General features: G+C 40.5%; 1 long non-coding RNA gene across 1 annotated transcript in view; it reads right to left on the reverse strand.

Moving 5' to 3' along the window:
* LOC106843672 (uncharacterized) overlaps positions 1 to 16916 on the reverse strand; it is a 39413-nt gene extending 22497 nt beyond the window's left edge. The window contains exon 1 of the long non-coding RNA XR_006525401.2: positions 16779 to 16916. This is a non-coding gene — a long non-coding RNA (uncharacterized lncRNA). The remainder of the gene's footprint in view (positions 1 to 16778) is intronic.
* Between the last annotated feature and the right edge of the window lie 613 nt (positions 16917 to 17529).

Consider the following 17529-nt stretch of genomic DNA (forward strand, 5'->3'; position numbering starts at 1 on the left):
GAATGGATAAAGTGTGGTATGTGCAGACAATGGGATATTATTCAGAGCTAAAAAGAAATGGGCTATCAAACCATGGAAAGTCATGGAGAAAATTTGAATGAATATTTCTAGTGAAAGAAGCCAATCTGTAAATGTTACATACTGTATGATTCCAACTCTAAGACATTCTAGAAAAGGTAAAACTATGGAGACAGTAAAAAGATCTGCAGTTGCCAGGGGCTAGGGACAGGGGCAAAGGATCAATAGGTGGAACGCAGAGGATTTTTAGGGCAGTGAAACTATTCTGTATGATACTATAGTAATGCACACATGTCATTATACATTTGTCCAAATCCATAGAATGTACAACACCAAGAGTGAACCCTAAGGTAAACTCTGGATTTTGGGTGATAATGTGTCAGTGTAGGTTCACCGATTGTAACAAATGTACCCATCTGGTGGAGAAGGTTGATAATGGAGGAGGCTAAGCATGCGCAGGGGCAGGGGGGATATGGGAAATCTCTGTATCTTCCTCTCGATTTTCCCATAAACCTAAACCTTCTCTAAAACAGTAAAGTCTTAAAAATAAAAAGAAGGTTTTTAGGGAGAAGAAAAATAACACAGGTCAGAAACAAAGATTTATATAACAAAAGGAAGAATGTTGGAGAAGGAATAAATGAAGAGCCCCACCTCCAATTAGATAATCTTTCAGTGCCACAAAGTGTGTATCTCTATGCCACAGGACAGCCATAACAGATAATAATTTAGGTGGGATGTCTTCCTATGAATGCTTAAAAGTGCAGATCTCATTTTGGGTGCTCCTAATGGAAGTTTGATTGTCTCCCCTCTTAAGTAATTATATTGGTGATAGTTTGATGTAATCTATATCCAAAGGGAGGCTAGAAACAGAAAGAATAATTTAAGAAAAAAAAGAAAAATGGATAAACTGAATCCTGGATTTTATTAAGCGGAACAGTGAGTATTGGATAAGCTGATCATGTGTGATGTCATTTAACACTTACACACTCCGGGTTAAATGTAGAAATCTGTGGGGGTGAAAAATGAGGGAAGACCGGAGAGATTGACTTCTCCAAGGTCACACAACTGGGAAGTGACAAAACTTGAATTCAAGCCCAGATCTTACTTCACATTGCCATGAATTATAAATAAATTATGAGAATCCAGATTTTTCCCAAGTACACAATTGATAAGGGGAGCTTTTATAACGTAAAAGATCTGGACAGCAGAGTTGTACTTTTGTAAACTTAAAAAATTTTGGCAGCTTCGCAAAGGCCCTAATTCACGTCAAGGAGAAGCTCCAAAAAACCCCAGGACAACCTGTGACAGTTGTGTCAAGCTGCTGGTCATTGAATTGCAATGGAGAATCCATTTGCCAAGACTTTTCTGGAAAAGAAGTCAGATGGAGACTTTTTCAGTGGAGTCAGTTTCTTTGCTCCTGGAATGGCTAAGTCAGCAGTAAAGGCCTCAGAAAACAGACCCTGCTCCCATCCCCCTGGGCATCCTCATGCTGATTAATCACAACAGCTGGAAAACTTCCCTCTCTCCTCTGAACTGGCCTGGTACTTAATGTCTATACCCTTCATCTGATACTTAAAGTACCCTCTGTTAGCTTGGAGGCAAGATTTTAAGTGCATTGTTCTTGTTCAAATTCTAAGCTTTTTGAGGACAAGGACCTACATGTTATCTTCCAAAGCACCCAACAGTTTGCAGGGCGCCCAGCAGATGATCCACCAATGTTGATTAAATGATTGTCTACTGACGAAAGGAAAGTTGTCCAAGTATTCAAGAGTGAAATTGGTCTAGAGTTAGTAGTTTGGAAACATCTTAATGAGCTGTAATAAAGTGAGGCTCAGATTACAAGAACCAGAAGTAAAGTACGTTCACTTAGAGGTCATCCATTCCCCCATCTGACAAACGTCTCTGTGCCGCACAGCACTACCAAAGGGTGGGTTCATATTTGGAAGAATGTGACTATAAAACCACAGCAGACTTAATCACTCTTACCAGCGGGCTCCATCTTTTGTTCACATTATTATAGCTTATCATATCGTTCCACCTAGTCGTCTCTGTGTTTGTTTCTCTACTAAGAATGTGAACTTCCTTATGGCAGAAAGGATTCACCCTGCACTATGTATTTCTCTTCAGTGTATATGTGGTTTATAATTCATATATTTTATATCTAAAATATATAACTTACGTTTACATTTTGTCCAGTTTTATTTCACAAGCAGTTAGTGAGCATTGTCTCCCATCTGATAGAAACCATGCCTTTAGTGTAGCCCTAAGATGTCTAACCATTTAACGGAGATGTAGACAAAACCTGTCCCAGAAAATCTTTAGTGCCCACATTTTATCTGACAAATCTTTGATTTGGGGCCCTGATTTGCCAGCTCCTCTGATATCCAACTCCCTGGTAATGCCCTCATTATTACTGTCCCAATAGGCTTTGGTGTTTTACAATCTTTTCCCAACATACTGATTCTTTAACCCATCAACTGGCTTCTAGTTCTATCTTTCACATACTAGCATTAAAGGTGCTCATGAGCCCTATCCCCTTGACATGGCCCTGAGAGGATGCATGCTTATTCCCCTCCAAACACTGTGAGAATGCTCATGGCACAAAGATGAACAGTCTTTACTATCAGGTAATTTGGTTTCTCTGCATCGATGGAAATCTACATCTGTGCCATCCAATATGGTAGAAACATGTGGCTACTGAATCCTTGAAATGGCAAGTACAACTAATGAAATGAATTTTTAATTTCATTCAATTTTAGTTAACTCAAATTTAAGTATCCATGAGTGGCCACTGGCATCTGTATTGGACTATGCAGGAGAGAGACAAACAGCACCGGAAAAGGACAACTAGGCAGGTGCCAAGTATTAGTAGCATGAACAAAATACTATGTGAGCACAGAGTAAGGAACAATTAATTTTGCTTCAAAAGGCTGGGGAAATTTAGCAAAATGAATGGCATTGAAATTGTAATTTAAGCAACAAATAAGATTTTACCAAACAGAAGTGCAGAAAAGCATTTCAGATGCAGGAAACAATATGAATAAATGCCAACGGAGAGATAAGTTATTTAAATCCATGATTCTAACACCCAATTATAACATGTGTGTGCATGGGGTGGCGGTGGAGTTCCCATACCACCAAGCAATTTTGCGACACCAGCTGGGTGTCCTACAATTCAGACACCGTCTACCTGGAGACAGCATCAGATCCCACAGGCTAAGATGTTAGTCCTACAAGACTGCCACTCCCCACCCACCTTGCTTCTGACCTACCAGCTATAGATTGGAGGTCCCCACAACCTCCTCCTTGGGTTTGATTAATTTGCTAGAGTGGTCCACAGAACTCAGAGAAACATTTATTTACTGGATTACTGATTTATTGTAAAAAGATATAACTCAAAATAGCCAGACGTAAAAGATGCATAGGGCAAGGTGTGATGAAAAGGCACAGACCTTCCATACCCTCTCTGACGCCACGGCTCTCCCCAAATCTCCACATATTCACCAACACTGAAGCTCTCTGAATCTCCTCCTTTTGGGTTTTTGTGGAGGCTTCATTGCATAGGCATGACTGATTAAACCATTGGCCATTGGGGATTGAACTCAATCTCCAGCCCCTCTCCCCTCCCCAGAGGTCAGGGTTGGAGGGAGAACTGAAAGGTCCAACCCAACCTCCTAGTCGAGCGGTCCGCTCCACTGGCAAGCAGCCCCCATCCTTAGGTGCAGTCCAAAAGTCAGCTCATTAACATACAAAAGACATTTGTATCACTTGGGAAATTCTAAGGGTTTTAAGAGCTCTGTGACAGAAACAGAGATGAAGACCAAATATATATTTCTTACTACAAATCATGATATCACAGTCCACCCCCTTGTCTTTGAACACAATCTCGTATAACAAAACAATCATAAAAGTCCAAAGATATCTGCATGTTACTAGAACCCCACTCGGTCATTAATAACCATCCCATCCATCATCATATCAAATGAAAATGTCTCCCAGGGTGAGGCCACTCAGATTTGCAGGGTTCCATTTGATTTTGTCAGATTCCAAAAGCAGGAGTGGTCTCAGCAATATACGGCTTCACCCTTTCAGGCATCTGGTATAGTAGAGCCAAGAGACAGTATTATCTCTTGCGCTGAGCCTCTTTCAAGGTGTTAATGTAATATTGGATTTTTCCAGATTACATAACTCACTTATTCATTCCTGTACCCGTAGTTACCATTTTTCCTTCTCTCCACTTATACCCAAACTTCTCCACCTTTGGAAGGAACATTAGGTTCAGCCACCGTGTTAGTCTAGATTGCAGGCAGCGATACTAGTCTAGCAAGTGCCTCCACCCCTGTTCACATGGGGTAAGGCTATATAGGTACAGAACTAGTGGCCTATCTTTACTCCCAGGCAACATAGCTGCATTCACTGTTAATCCAAATTTTGTTAATGAAGTGAAGGCACATCCTGCCCCAACAGGCCCTTAAGAATTCTGACAAAAATATTAAAAAGGTAGTTACGGTTTCTTGCTTAGAAGTCATTTCTGCTACTAGCCCTTGTAGTTGCAGCCCTGGTCATATGACCATGCATCAGGAAGTGGGGGAAATGTTAAAGTGGTATGGGGAAGAGAGAAAACCAGCACTTCCCTCACCCCCATTTTAAGTCATAATATCACAAAACTCAAGGAGCTTAGGAGTACAGAGATAAGAAATGAAACTGGAAAGATTGGTTGGGGCCAGATATTTCTAGAGATATGCTATCAAATATGGTAGACATTAGCAACATGTGGCTATTTAAGTTAAATTATTAAAATATTCAATTAATCAGTTGTACTAAGCCATTTCAGAGAGTCAATAGCAACTGTGGCTACTGGCTACCATACTCGAAAGCACAGATATAGAACATTTCCATCATTGCAGAAAGTTCTAATAAACTGTGCTGCTGTAGAGTTTTATTGCTTGTTTATATTTTTGTTTTTAATTCATCTTAAATTCTCTAATAGAATGGAGGGGGGAAGATGAGGAAATATAAAGTAGTGGAAATGGTGAACAGACCAGTTAGGATTTGATGGGGGGAGAATGAATCAGAAGGGCACCTGCTCTTTTTAAATAATACCATTTCTTTCCAGACAATATCACTGGCACTGAAGAGCCAGCATCAGACCTTGCTATGGTCTGAATGTTGTCTATCTCCAAATTTGTATGTTGAGACCTAACCCCCAAGGTGATGGTATAAGGAGGTAGGCCTTTTGGGAAGTGATTAGGTCGTGAGGGCAGAGCCCTTATGATTGAGATTAGTGCTCTTATAAAAGAAACCTCAGAGAGCTAGCTCTCGCCTTCCACCATGTAAGGACACAGAGAGACGTAGACAGTCTGCAACCCAGAGAGAGCTTTCACCAGAACCCAACCTTGCCGGCACCCTGATCTTGAACTTACAATCTCCAGAACTGTGAAAACTACATTTCTTCTGTTTATAAGCTATGCAGTTTGTGGTATTTTTGTTATAGTAGCCCAAAAGGGCTAAGATAAAAAGTTGGTACTGAAAAGCGGGGGTGCTTCTGTGACAAATGTCTCAAAATGTGGGAGAGCTCTGGAAATGAGTAACGGGCAGGCTGGAAGAGTGTTGGAGGTTCATGTTAGAAAAAGCCTACATTGCCATGAAGAGACCATTAGAGGCAAACTGGTAAGGACTCAGTAGAAGAGGAAAGCTGTAGAGAGCCTTGGTCTTTGTAGGGAATACCTAAATGGTCGTGAACAGAATGTTGGTAGAAATGTGGATGCTAAAGGCCATTCTGATGAGGTCTCAGACAGAAACAAGGAATATGTTATTGGAACCTGGAGGAAAGGCAATCCTTATAAAGTGGCAAAGAGCTTGGCTTGAACTGTGTTCATGTCCTAGTGTTTTGTGGAAGGTAGAATTTTTGAGTGATACAATTGGATATTTGGCTGAAGAAATTTCTAAGCAAAATGTTGAAAGAGTGACCTGGTTTCTTTTCAATGCTTATAGCAAAATATAAGAAGAGAGAAATCACTTAAAGATGAAATTGTTAATCAAAATGAAAGCAGAATTAAAAATTTGGAAAATTCTCAGCCTATCCCTATTGTAAAAAATGAGAAAGTTTGCTCGAGAGAGAATACAAACGGTGTGGCCAAAATAATAAAGAGATTAGTTCGGACTGACCACCTCAACTGAAGCTAGAAGTTATTCATCGAGACAATGGACATCTAAACAGAAACCAGGACCTATTGTCCAAATAGTGGAAGAACGACCCTGATGCGTTTCAGAGATCTCCTGGGGCTGCCCCTCCTATCACAGGCCCACAGTACAAGGCCTGTGGCACAGAACAATTTCAAGGCTCTGCTGTCCGTGTTCTGGCACCTTGCCCCTTGGCTGCAGGGAGGGCCGAGGTGACCGCCCCCCCCCAGAGGGCACAGGCACTAAACCTTGGCATCATCCTCAGCAGCATCCTCATGGTGCTGTCTGCACTAGCACTAAGGGTGCACAAGCCTAGATTTCAAAGAAAGGAGATACCCAGACCCTGGGAGGTACCATCCAGACAGGGAGCCACTACAAGGGTAATGCCCCAGCAGAGCTGTGAGGACAGGTCCTACTCCAGTGGGCCGTAAGGTTTTGGACTTGCTCAGAACCTGTTGACGCCTTCCTTCTTTGTTATTCCTCCTTTTTGGAATGGGATGTCTGTCCTATACCTATCCCACCCTTGTATTTTGAAAGCGCATAACATGTGTGATTTCACAGTGTCCAGGCTCACAGCCGGAGAGCAATTTGCCTCACGATCTGATTTAGATGGTATTTAGATAAAACTTTGAGCTTAGATTTTGAGTTAATGCTGGATAGAGTTGACTTTTAGGGCTATTAGGATGGAATGAATATATTTTGCATGTGAGAAAGACACGAATTTGGGGGTATCAGAGGTAGAATACTATAATCTGAATGCTTGTGTCCCCACTCAAACTCATGTGCTGAAACTCTAACCCCCAAAGTGATGGTATTAGGAGGTGGGCCCTTTGGGAGGTGATTAGGTCATGAGGGCAGGGTCCTCATGTTTGGAATTAGTGTCCTTATAAAAGACACCCCAGAGAGCTAGCTTACCCCTTCCACCATGTGAGGACACAGCAAAAAGATGGTCGTCTATAAACAAGGAAGCCCTCACCAAACTGAATCTGCTGGTACCATGATCCTGGTCTTCCCAGCCTCCAGAACTGTGAGAAATAAATGTTTGTTTACAAGATTCGATTTATGGTATTTTCTTATGGCAGCCTGAACAGACTGAGATACCCCTTATTTAACTTTGGATTAGCACAGTTTCTGTACCATTTTGCAATTCTAATACACACCCTAAGCGATGAAATGAACATGCAGCCACGAGAATCAGAAACTATTATGGAAGAACATTGGTAAAGAAATAAATATTCCCTGAATTTTTTAAGTATGATTTGAAAATGACAAGTAAGAACTAGAGATCTGAAGGTTCAAGAGGGGGAAGGTAATCCTTTCAAATGCACTTTTTTCTGTTGTTTCTCCCCTTTTCACCTTTAAAAGGTCTCACACTGATTGATGACTACTAGGGGTTCCCAACACTGCAGGAGACTTGTGTCCCGGCCAGCAATCTTCTACACAGAGTCAACCTAGAATCAATCACACAGCAAGATACACTCCGGCTAAATTATCCTCTATTCCTGACCCGGCTGCTGTCTCCAAATTCCGCTCTGCTTGCCTACTCAGACAAGCCAGGCCCGATGGCCGAAAGCCTCAGGTCCCCCTTCCTCCTCTCCCTTAAAGATCAAATAAAGGTCCTAAGTAGTTAACCTTTTTCATTCTTTCCTCTGATGCTTGCTCAATTCCTTCGTATCCAGCAGTTCTCAAACAACCAGCAGTTCTCTCAGGGGGTCCATGATGTCCAAGTTATTTTTATCATATCACTAAGATACTATTCACCCTTTTCGCTCTTATTCTCTCACAAGTATATAGAGGTATTTTCCTCATGCTTCATGATGTGTCACAATGCCACTGCTCTGATGGCTAATGAATACGTGTTTGTGTATTCTTGGGGTTTTCAAAATTTTTTAAAGTTGTAGGTTTAGGATCTAAAAAACTTAGATTAGCTCAGTTTATTTTCAAGACTTCTATTGAGATTTTTGTAGCTGCCTTCAATTATACCATCTATAATCCATGTTATTTCCTACCATCCAATAAATTATTTTAAAATCCCCAAATTTTCTTCATACCTATATGGAAGCACCAGAAAAAAAATGAATATAATTCTTTTGAAAAATATTTTTTAAAGTTCTTAAACGTTCTAAATTTTATCAAAACATTATTTTGGAATTTAATAAAATTTTATCCTAAAATAAAAACGTTTTAAGAACATGTTTCCTTGTATTTTAGGATAGATTGTTGGCTTAAAAAGGGAGATTAGAGATTTACTTTCCAACTCACAGGTGTGCTATCTACCTCCAACATACCGAAAAAATAAAAGTGACATATCAGAGAGTTCTTCGACTCATGGAAGAGAAGAAACAACTCCAAAGAAACTGGGAACATTTTCAAATAAAAAATACAACAAAAGCTATCTCTTCTTCAGTTTTATAAATGATAATAATTTACCACCTAAATTATTGTGTCGTATGCAACAGAACATTGTTGGATAGCATTTGGGTGTCACTTAAACAGCGGCATCATGTTGAGATTCAATGCCTAAAGCATTGGCTGGAGAAGTGAACATAATAACTAAGACTTTAATAAAGCTTCTACATTTGACATTTGCTGAATATCTGCTGGATGAAAGTTGGTTAAAGGAATCATGACACCACCACTTTCCAAAAATACAATAACTTGACAAATTATTTAGCTGTAGACAGGAAAACTGAGTTAGTATCTCATCTGCAGAACTGCACTTTTGTTTTGTTATAGATGAACCTAAAGATATGACTAGACTTGTAGTCTTGTTTGAATTTGTCTGGTATTAGCACCAACTGATGATCAAAGTTTTTTGGGTTTTTTGTGAGGAAGATTGACCCTGAGCTGACATCTGTTGCCAATCTTCCTCTTTCTGCTTGAGGAAGACTGGTCCTGAGCTAATATCAGGGTATTTTATGTAGGATGCTGCCACAGCATGGCTTGACAAGCCATACTAGGTTCACACCCAGGATCCGAATCTGCAAACCTGGGGCCACCAAAGGGAGCACCTGAACTTAACTACTACACCACCGGGCTGGCCCCCAAGGATGTTTTATGTGACTGCTTGACAGCAAACACAGTGGGATTGAAATATTCAAAATGTTAAATAATGTTGAAATATCTCATGTTTTATCCTGGACCAACTATGGTGACGTTTGCAGTGATTGTGCAATGGCGACAGTGGATAAACTGCTGAGAACTTGTATAAATCAAGGAAGCGGCACCAAACTCTACTAGTTGTCATATTCTTCAACCCCATATATGTGCAGGGGGACAAAAATGCCAAATTCTCTTTAGAATGTCCTTGAGCAAGCAGGAAAAAAAGTAGTAATGTTATTAAATTTTGGCCTCAGAGGGCACGTCTTTTTAAGATTCAGGGTGACAAAATGGGGAGTATGCATAAAGCACTTCTGGTACAAACTGAAGTGCAATGGTCGTCTCAAGGACAAGCACTCCCGTGGTTGCTTGAGCTTGAGCTGAGCTATCTGCTTGTTTCGCAGAGCGCCATTTTTACTTGAAAGAATGACTAGCCATAATACTATTGTTATTTAGATTTGTTTATTTGGCAGGCATTTTTTTGAAAATAAACAGAGTGAGCCTGTCATTTGAAGAGAAACAGGCATCAGTGTTTGTTGCCAATGGTAAAATTTGAACTTTTAAGAAAAAATAAGAATATTGGAAAGCTTGTACCCCTGCAATGAGCTTGACAGCTTTCCAATACTTAGAGACTTTTCTGATGAAGTTAGTGATTAATGACTATGATTTTTTTTAATAAAACCAATCAACATTTGGAAGATTTGCATGACTCAGTGAACTCATATCTTCCAAATAACCAGTGCAGGAAAATTACAAAATCATGCATGATTAAAGATATATTGAAAGTGCAAGATAGACCAATAGATTTCAATTTTACGAAGCACAAGAAGTACGAGTAAGGCTTCACATTCCACATCGTGCTAACCTTTAAGAAACTACTGTTTGTTACATTTTGGTGAAGTATCAAAGAATAATAACAGTTACCTGAAACAGCTGTTAAAATACTCCCCTTTGCAACAAGATGTCTATATGAAGCTCCTATCAAATATACTTCAACCAAAACAGTGTACTGCAATACACTGAACACAAGAGCAGATGGCAGAACGCCACTGTCCCCTAAGCCACACATGAAAGACATCTGCAAAAAGAAAAAAAAGCCACTCTACACATTACATTGTTTTAAAAAAATAATCCTTTTTTATTAAAATGTGTTAAGTTAACATGTAATAGGTACATTTTGTTGTTATTAAACGAGCTAATAAATATTTTAAATTTTTCTCTACTTTAATTTCTGCCTTAGTAGAAACCAATATAACCAGCATAAACAAAACCACTTAGAGTTTCTCAATAATTTTTATGAAGTAAGAGGCCCTGAGACCAAAAAGTTTGAGAATCACTACTCTTAGCTATCAATAGTCAGAAGTGTCTTTTAAGCTGAATGCATCCTGGGCTTGAGTCTTAACAATGAAAGAGAAAGAAAAAGATAATTGCCTTTTGACTCTCCCCAGGTTCTCACAAGAGTGTCCTCCTTCAAGCTGTCGTTGATTTCTTTCCCCTTCACTTCTCTCCACAGAAGTACCACCCTCTGCTGCCCGCTCTCCTCCTCTAATCCTGCGATAATGGAAAGAGAGAATGGAGAGAAAGGAGTGAGGGTATCTTTTATTGCCTCTGCTCACAGCGTTGGGCATTGTTTTATTTCTTCCCAACATTTTCACTTCTTTAAGGACCCTTCGCTGTGATGCTGGTGTAGAGAGGCAATAGGATTTACCAGAAAGGGCTGGTAAGCCTAGGGTCAAACTTCACTATCTGTGTGATTTGGGGCAAGCCATTCCGTATGAAGGAGACTCAGTTTCCTCTTCTGTAGAATATAGAGAGGATTAACTAATTTACAGGGTTATTGATAGGTTTTCACAAAGAAAGCATGTTGAAGAACATAGGAGGCACTCAACAAATTTCAGTTCCTCTCCCTCTTTCTCCCATTGCTTTTTGTCCTTGAATCCCACTCCCACTTTCTAGGGCACTGAGGAAGTCAAAGAGATCTGGGGAAAAGTGGAAGTGTGGTCTACAGAACACACATCCACCCCCATCAAGAATGGAGATGATCATTCTTGCCACCATCTCCAGCCTCTGTACACGGGAGCTTGGAAAAAGATAAACTCTTTCCCTCTGTCTTATCCTTCATAATCATCAAGTAATTCTGCTTTGTTTTTGGAGGAAGAAGATGATAAAAGCGATGTCGCAGGAGATCTTCAGTCTGAACATTCATGCAAAACCTCTCTGGCTTTCATCCTAATAAAGTATACTGCTATCACAAGACCCATTCGGCCTGGGACCCAGAGTTAAATTGGCTCCCTGTTGAACAAGATGTGAAGGTTTTGAGAAGGGCATATGATGACTCTGGCTGACATCCAGGCGCACTGCGGAAGGACGTGGATTCTATACATAGGACGCCAGAAGAGACTTGTACTAATAGCTTGTCTTTGTCTCTAAAAGTTATCTGAGTGGCCAACACCCTGGTGAGGACATGATCCAATTGCTTGGGCAGGGCAGAACAAATTGGAAGTACAGCTGTGCTGGAGACAGGATTCCCAAGCCAAGTCCATGAAGCTATAGCAATAAATAGTTTTCCAGGGGAGTATGCTCCAAAGTCTAATGTTTATGATTTCCTCTGCAAGAGCCCCTAGGGAAAAGGGCCATGCTTTCATGTGGCATTTTCCAACCTCACAAAGCAGCCCCTTCCTTATCCAGCCATCCTGACCCTGTACTTCTCTCTGAGGAATTAGTAAACTGTCTCTTGAGGAGGCCACTCTTGCCACAGCTCTGGCACCTCTGCTGAGAGGGTGCTCAGAGCGTGAAAGGGGTTTTTTTGTTTGTTTTATTGCTTCATTGATAAAGCCTATGCTTGGAGAAAACAAGTGAAATTTGAGATGCCTCATACAACTGGGACAAAGAGGAGTTAGTAGACAGCTGCCTTTATAGGCAATAGGGTTATAAATTCAAAAACTTACTCAGCCTATCCGCTTTTCTGTATCTCTAAATGGGTTTTCCAGCATTAATGGGATCTACCTAGCCTGCCTCTTTCTAACAGAGGTTAAGCTGTCGTTCAAGGTATTCATAGTGTTCATAGTGGTGATTTCAGCCAGTTGTTAGATTTATAACCAAACGTAAACTTTCAGTACTGTATTAGTCAAGGTTCCCCAGAGAAATAGAGCCAGCACACATAGTTGTGCACCATATAACAACGTATCAGTCAATGACAGATCAAATACATGACGGTGGTCCCATAAGATTACCATATATCTTAGGTGTGAGCAGGCTATACATCCAGGTTTCTGTATGTACACTCTGTGATGTTTGCACAACGACGAAATCGCCTGGCGACACATTTCTCAGAATGTATCCCCATAGTTAAGCAACACATGATTGTGTGTGTGTATGAAAAGATTTATTATGAAGAATTGGCTCACGTGAGTATGGAATATTTAATCTGGGCACCACTTGGCCCAATTAAGTTGACTCATAAAATTAACTATCACAAGCCCCCTTGGAAACCATGCATTGTAAATGAGGAATGCGTGTGTGTCATTCTCCCCACCATCATGCTAGAAGGCATGGGATATAAAATATCCTAATTGAGAGGACTGTGTTAACAAGCCTTTCTCTCACCCAGCACCCCTGACAAGAGAGTCCTGAATTGCAAGGTAATGGACAGCTGTGTCAAAATTAAGGGCCAACCTAGACTTCTGAAAGAGGAACCACTGCAGGCACGGGGAGCTTGAGACTAATTTGGATCCTACTGAAAACACTCTAAGCACCACAGGACAGAAGAACAGTCAGATCACACACGGCTTCCAATCTGGTGCCCAGAGATGCTCTCTAAACAGAACCCATTGCTCACTTAGAACTCTTCAGGGAAGGACAGATGGCAAATTGGGAGCAGTGGATAGCTCCAAAAATTATAAGTACAGTGGGGAGGGAAGAGAGAGGTGCATTTTGCATGTTATACGTTAACCTGTTTAAGAGGTTATAGAGTATGCTGGTTTCTGTAAAAGAAGTATGGGAAAACAGGAATATGTCTACGTGTTTATTTTCTTTTTGTGGAAAGGAAAAGTAGGTAGGATAAACTAGAATGAAAATGAAAACAGGTAATGAAAATGATTGCCTATAGAAAGTGGTGTGAATGGGTGGAGGCGATATGGAAAGCAATGAGATTTCTGCGAGTGTATCTTTTTATATAGTTTTGACTTTTGAACCATCTTAAGATTTATATATCCAAAAAATAAAAATCACAAATGATGCAAAAAGCAAACTCTAAAATGGAATACAAATAGAAACAAGCGATCCTCACTACATATCAAATTTAAAACACATATATAGGATGAAAAATAATTATTTCAAGTAATTCAAATACAAGGGGATACAATCTAAGAAGAAAAATTGCAAAGAAATTGTGAAACTTACAGTTAGGCGTGCTGTTCTTAGTGGTATTAGTGTGGTAATTTTAAAACTATTTTGTTTGTGATGTAATATTGACTAAATGCGTAAATAAATTAATGTTATAGGAAGCCAGTGTTCTCACTGTGAGAGAAGGGAGATGCAAATATGGAATGAGAGAAGCTCAGGAAAAATTCTACGATGTTCTACGTGAATTGGATATATAAGTATGAAGTTTGTGTCTATGTATTTCTGAAGACCACTCCCCACTAGCAGGAATCAGAATTCCTTGAGAAACACTGATTCCAGGCCCAGACAGGGAAAGAATAAGATGAGCCTAACACCTTTTGTGCCAAGTAAGCAAGCGTTCAAAGACTGATGGAGAACACAGGAGCTGTCCTGAGGGCTCTCATTGTCCAAACTTGGGGCAACTGGGGAAAGAATAACAACGGTAGTAAATTACAACATTGAAAAGTGCATAAGTCCATACCGACACTTGAAAAACAGAGAGAGAGAAGGAAGGGGAGGGGTGGGGAGGAGAGAGAAACAAGAACGAAAGGGAAATCCCTCTCTGCAGAAGAATGCCAACTAGTAAATGTAAAAGGACTAATAAAATTAGAAACCCCTCCAATGTAATAACTGATTCAGGCAAAGATCATCAGTGCATGTTAAAAACAAAATCTCAAGGTATCACCCCACAGATTACTTATTAACTGGGAGGGGCAGGAGTTGGAGGGTGGGATTTGCATTTCAGTGGAGAGATCTGGCAGTCACTACCCTATCATTAGTTTAAATAGTCAAGTTTGGCATGCCCAACAGTGGGACAGCTAAGATTTTATGCCTTCTCGTGTGATACAATGAATACATACAACATTATTTACGCATGGCACTTACGGTGCCATAGTTGTTTGACCTGAATCTAATAATGAGGAAACTATCAGACCAATCTCAGACCCTTCAAAAGCTTCAGTGTCATGAAGAACAGAGAGACACTTGGGAATCATTCTAGATCAGAAGAAACTAAAGAGACATATAAGGCAATGCCATAGCAGAAAGTTATCCAGGACATTGTTAAGACAATGGGGAATATCTGACTGTGGACTGTGTGTTGGGCGATGATACTAAATCCATGCCAATTTCCTTAGGTTTGTTTATGATGTGGTTGTGTGAGAACTCTCTTTTTCCTGGAAGATGCATGCCGAAGTATTTAGGAGTGAATGTCATGATGTTTGCAGCCTACTGATGAACGATTTGAATGGTTTAGCACAAAGGCCGTGTGTTTATAGAGAGAAAGTGACATGGAGGTGGTGTCGCAATAGGTAAGCAGTTGGAAAATCTAGGTGAGGAGTACATAGTGTTCATTACAGCTTTCAAAACATTATATGGTTTTTCCTTAAGTTTTCAGTGGATTTCAAATTTTTCTAAAGAAAAAAATAATTTACTTTTAAAAAAGAGATTTGCCAAGCCACCACTCAGGGATTTCCATGACCTCCTCTTCAAAAGGCAGAATTTTGTTGCCACGATCTGAGTGTGCTTTGGGGGAAGGATCACGGAGGCTCCTGTCCTCAAACATCCCCAGCCTAACACCCCCGGGTGCTCTTTTGAGAACGGATTCCTAAGCGTCTTGCAGTAAACTCTAGCTTCTATAAGATGTATGTGCTGGCGTGTACCTCCGTTGCATCCTTGTCAACTCAATCTTTCACGTATCCAGGGTGTTCTGCAATAAAACCCTATTAACTAGAGCACTGGGTTATTCATTTTTCCAGGCAACTAACGTGGAACCCCCAGAAAACATTTTTGCAGCATTTCTCCTCCAATCCTTCGTGCCGATGCAATTTTTTCAGGGTTTACTTTCCTGCCTTGGCAAAGTCAGGCTAAAGCTGTCCAGGAAAACTGAAGCACCACAAGACCCTAGTAGCATTTACATCCTATACCAGATTGTTCCAGTACCTACAGGGGGAGGGGTTGTGGGAATCTGTACTGACCCCAGAAAATGCCCTGGAAATTCCTTTCACAATTAAATCTCCTCGTGAATTTATTTTTCTCGCTATTTCTATTTTTTCTGTTATACAAGATTATGGCAGTTCCAAATAGCCAGGGATCTAATTAATCCAAGTTTCAGTTCCTTTCTTTAATAACAGACTTGTGAGGAGGGTTCTAGAACATGTTTTGTCAGTTCTCCAGGATTACACAGCCATTTTCTAGAATCAGATAAATATTTACTAATAAGTTTAGGATTTGGATGCTTATGAATGTCTCACATTTTAAGTATATACGGTATGATTTAATTAGGTCATGAAATTGGGAAATATTTTACCTTAGATGTTTCCTGTTATTTTAATATGATTTTTCCTATGCCATAACATTGTTTAAAAGTGTTCAAGGACTTTTATTTGTAAGACTGACTGTATTTTCCTCCTCTAGCTTTATATTGTACTTCACAACAAGACGTTGATTCCCAAACTCGGCAGAGTCCAGGCAGAAGGCAAACAACACAAGTGCTGTCATCTACAGATGAAGGATGCATCCCATGGTATCACCATAACCCAGGGTTCTCAGCTGTGAGGGCTGTGCCACGCACGGCAGGATGGTTAACAGCATCCCTGGTCTCTAACCACTAGATGCTAGTAGCACCCTCCACTCCAGTCATAAAGGGGACAAGCAAAAATGTCTCCAGACAGTGCCAAATATTTCCTGGGGGGTAACATCACCCCAAGTTGAGAAGCACTGATGCCATCCAAATAAGGAATCGAATCAGAAACAATGAAATAAAATTAAACCCCACACCAGCTCCAGTTCTTACGCCACAGCCCCCTATCGTTATTCAGAAAGGTAGCATGGTATCACTGAAGAACGCTAAATTAGACACTAGAGACATGGAATCTAACCCTGAATCTGACCTGTTCTCGTAAATGTTGGGCTTCATGACTTCCCTGAGTCTTCTAGTTCCTCATCCACAGAATAGGAACCATGCAAGTCCCACCCACTCCCAGGACTGAGGGTTACAGAAATAAAATACCATCCTGTATGCGTTAGTCAGCCTGGGTTGCTAAAACAAAACATCACAGACTGAGTGGTTTAAACAGCAAACATTTATCTCTTACAGTTCTGGAGACTGGAAGTCCAAGATCAAAGTGTCTGCTGATTTGGCTCCTGGTGAGAACTCTTTTCCTGGCTTGCAGATGGCCGCCTTCTTGCTGTGTCCTCACATGGCAGAGAAAGACCTCTTTGGTATCGCTTCTGAAAAGGGTACTAACCTCATCATGGAAGCCCCACCCTCAGGAGCTTATATAACCCTAATTATATCCCAAGGCCCCACCTCCAAATACCATCACATTGGGAGTTAGGGTTTCAACATACGAATTTGGGAGAACGCAAACATTCAGTCCATAATAACGTGCAAGTGCTTAGTAAACAGAAAGGGTTCTAAGGTTATGAGAGAACCAACATCTATTGAACACAGGCCATGTGCCAAGCAATTTAAGATTTTGTTTAATTCTCACAATCCTCTGAGATAATGCCATTTCCCCTGATTTTACGGAGTAGGAAACTGAGGCCCATAGGAAGTTATATTCTCAAGCTTATCGTGTTGGTAAGTGGCAGCACTTGGCTGCTTGAAACCTTAGCAGCAGCCCCTCTCCCATCCAGCACTCCATGCTGCTCCCTGCGACGCACATGACCTCTAGGGACCTATGGCCTCGACACAGATCTTTGCAGTCAACTGATGTAAATTCTGTCTTATTAGCCGATACTTTAAATATGTGTATGTTTGTTCATGTATGTGGTACGCAAAATAAAAATTTTTGTTTAGAAAAAATCAGGAGTCAATTATTCTCTCTTGAAAAATTAATATAT

The sequence above is a fragment of the Equus asinus genome, chromosome 3 (genome assembly GCF_041296235.1).
Source record: "Equus asinus isolate D_3611 breed Donkey chromosome 3, EquAss-T2T_v2, whole genome shotgun sequence".
NCBI classification, from domain to species: Eukaryota; Metazoa; Chordata; class Mammalia; order Perissodactyla; family Equidae; genus Equus; species Equus asinus.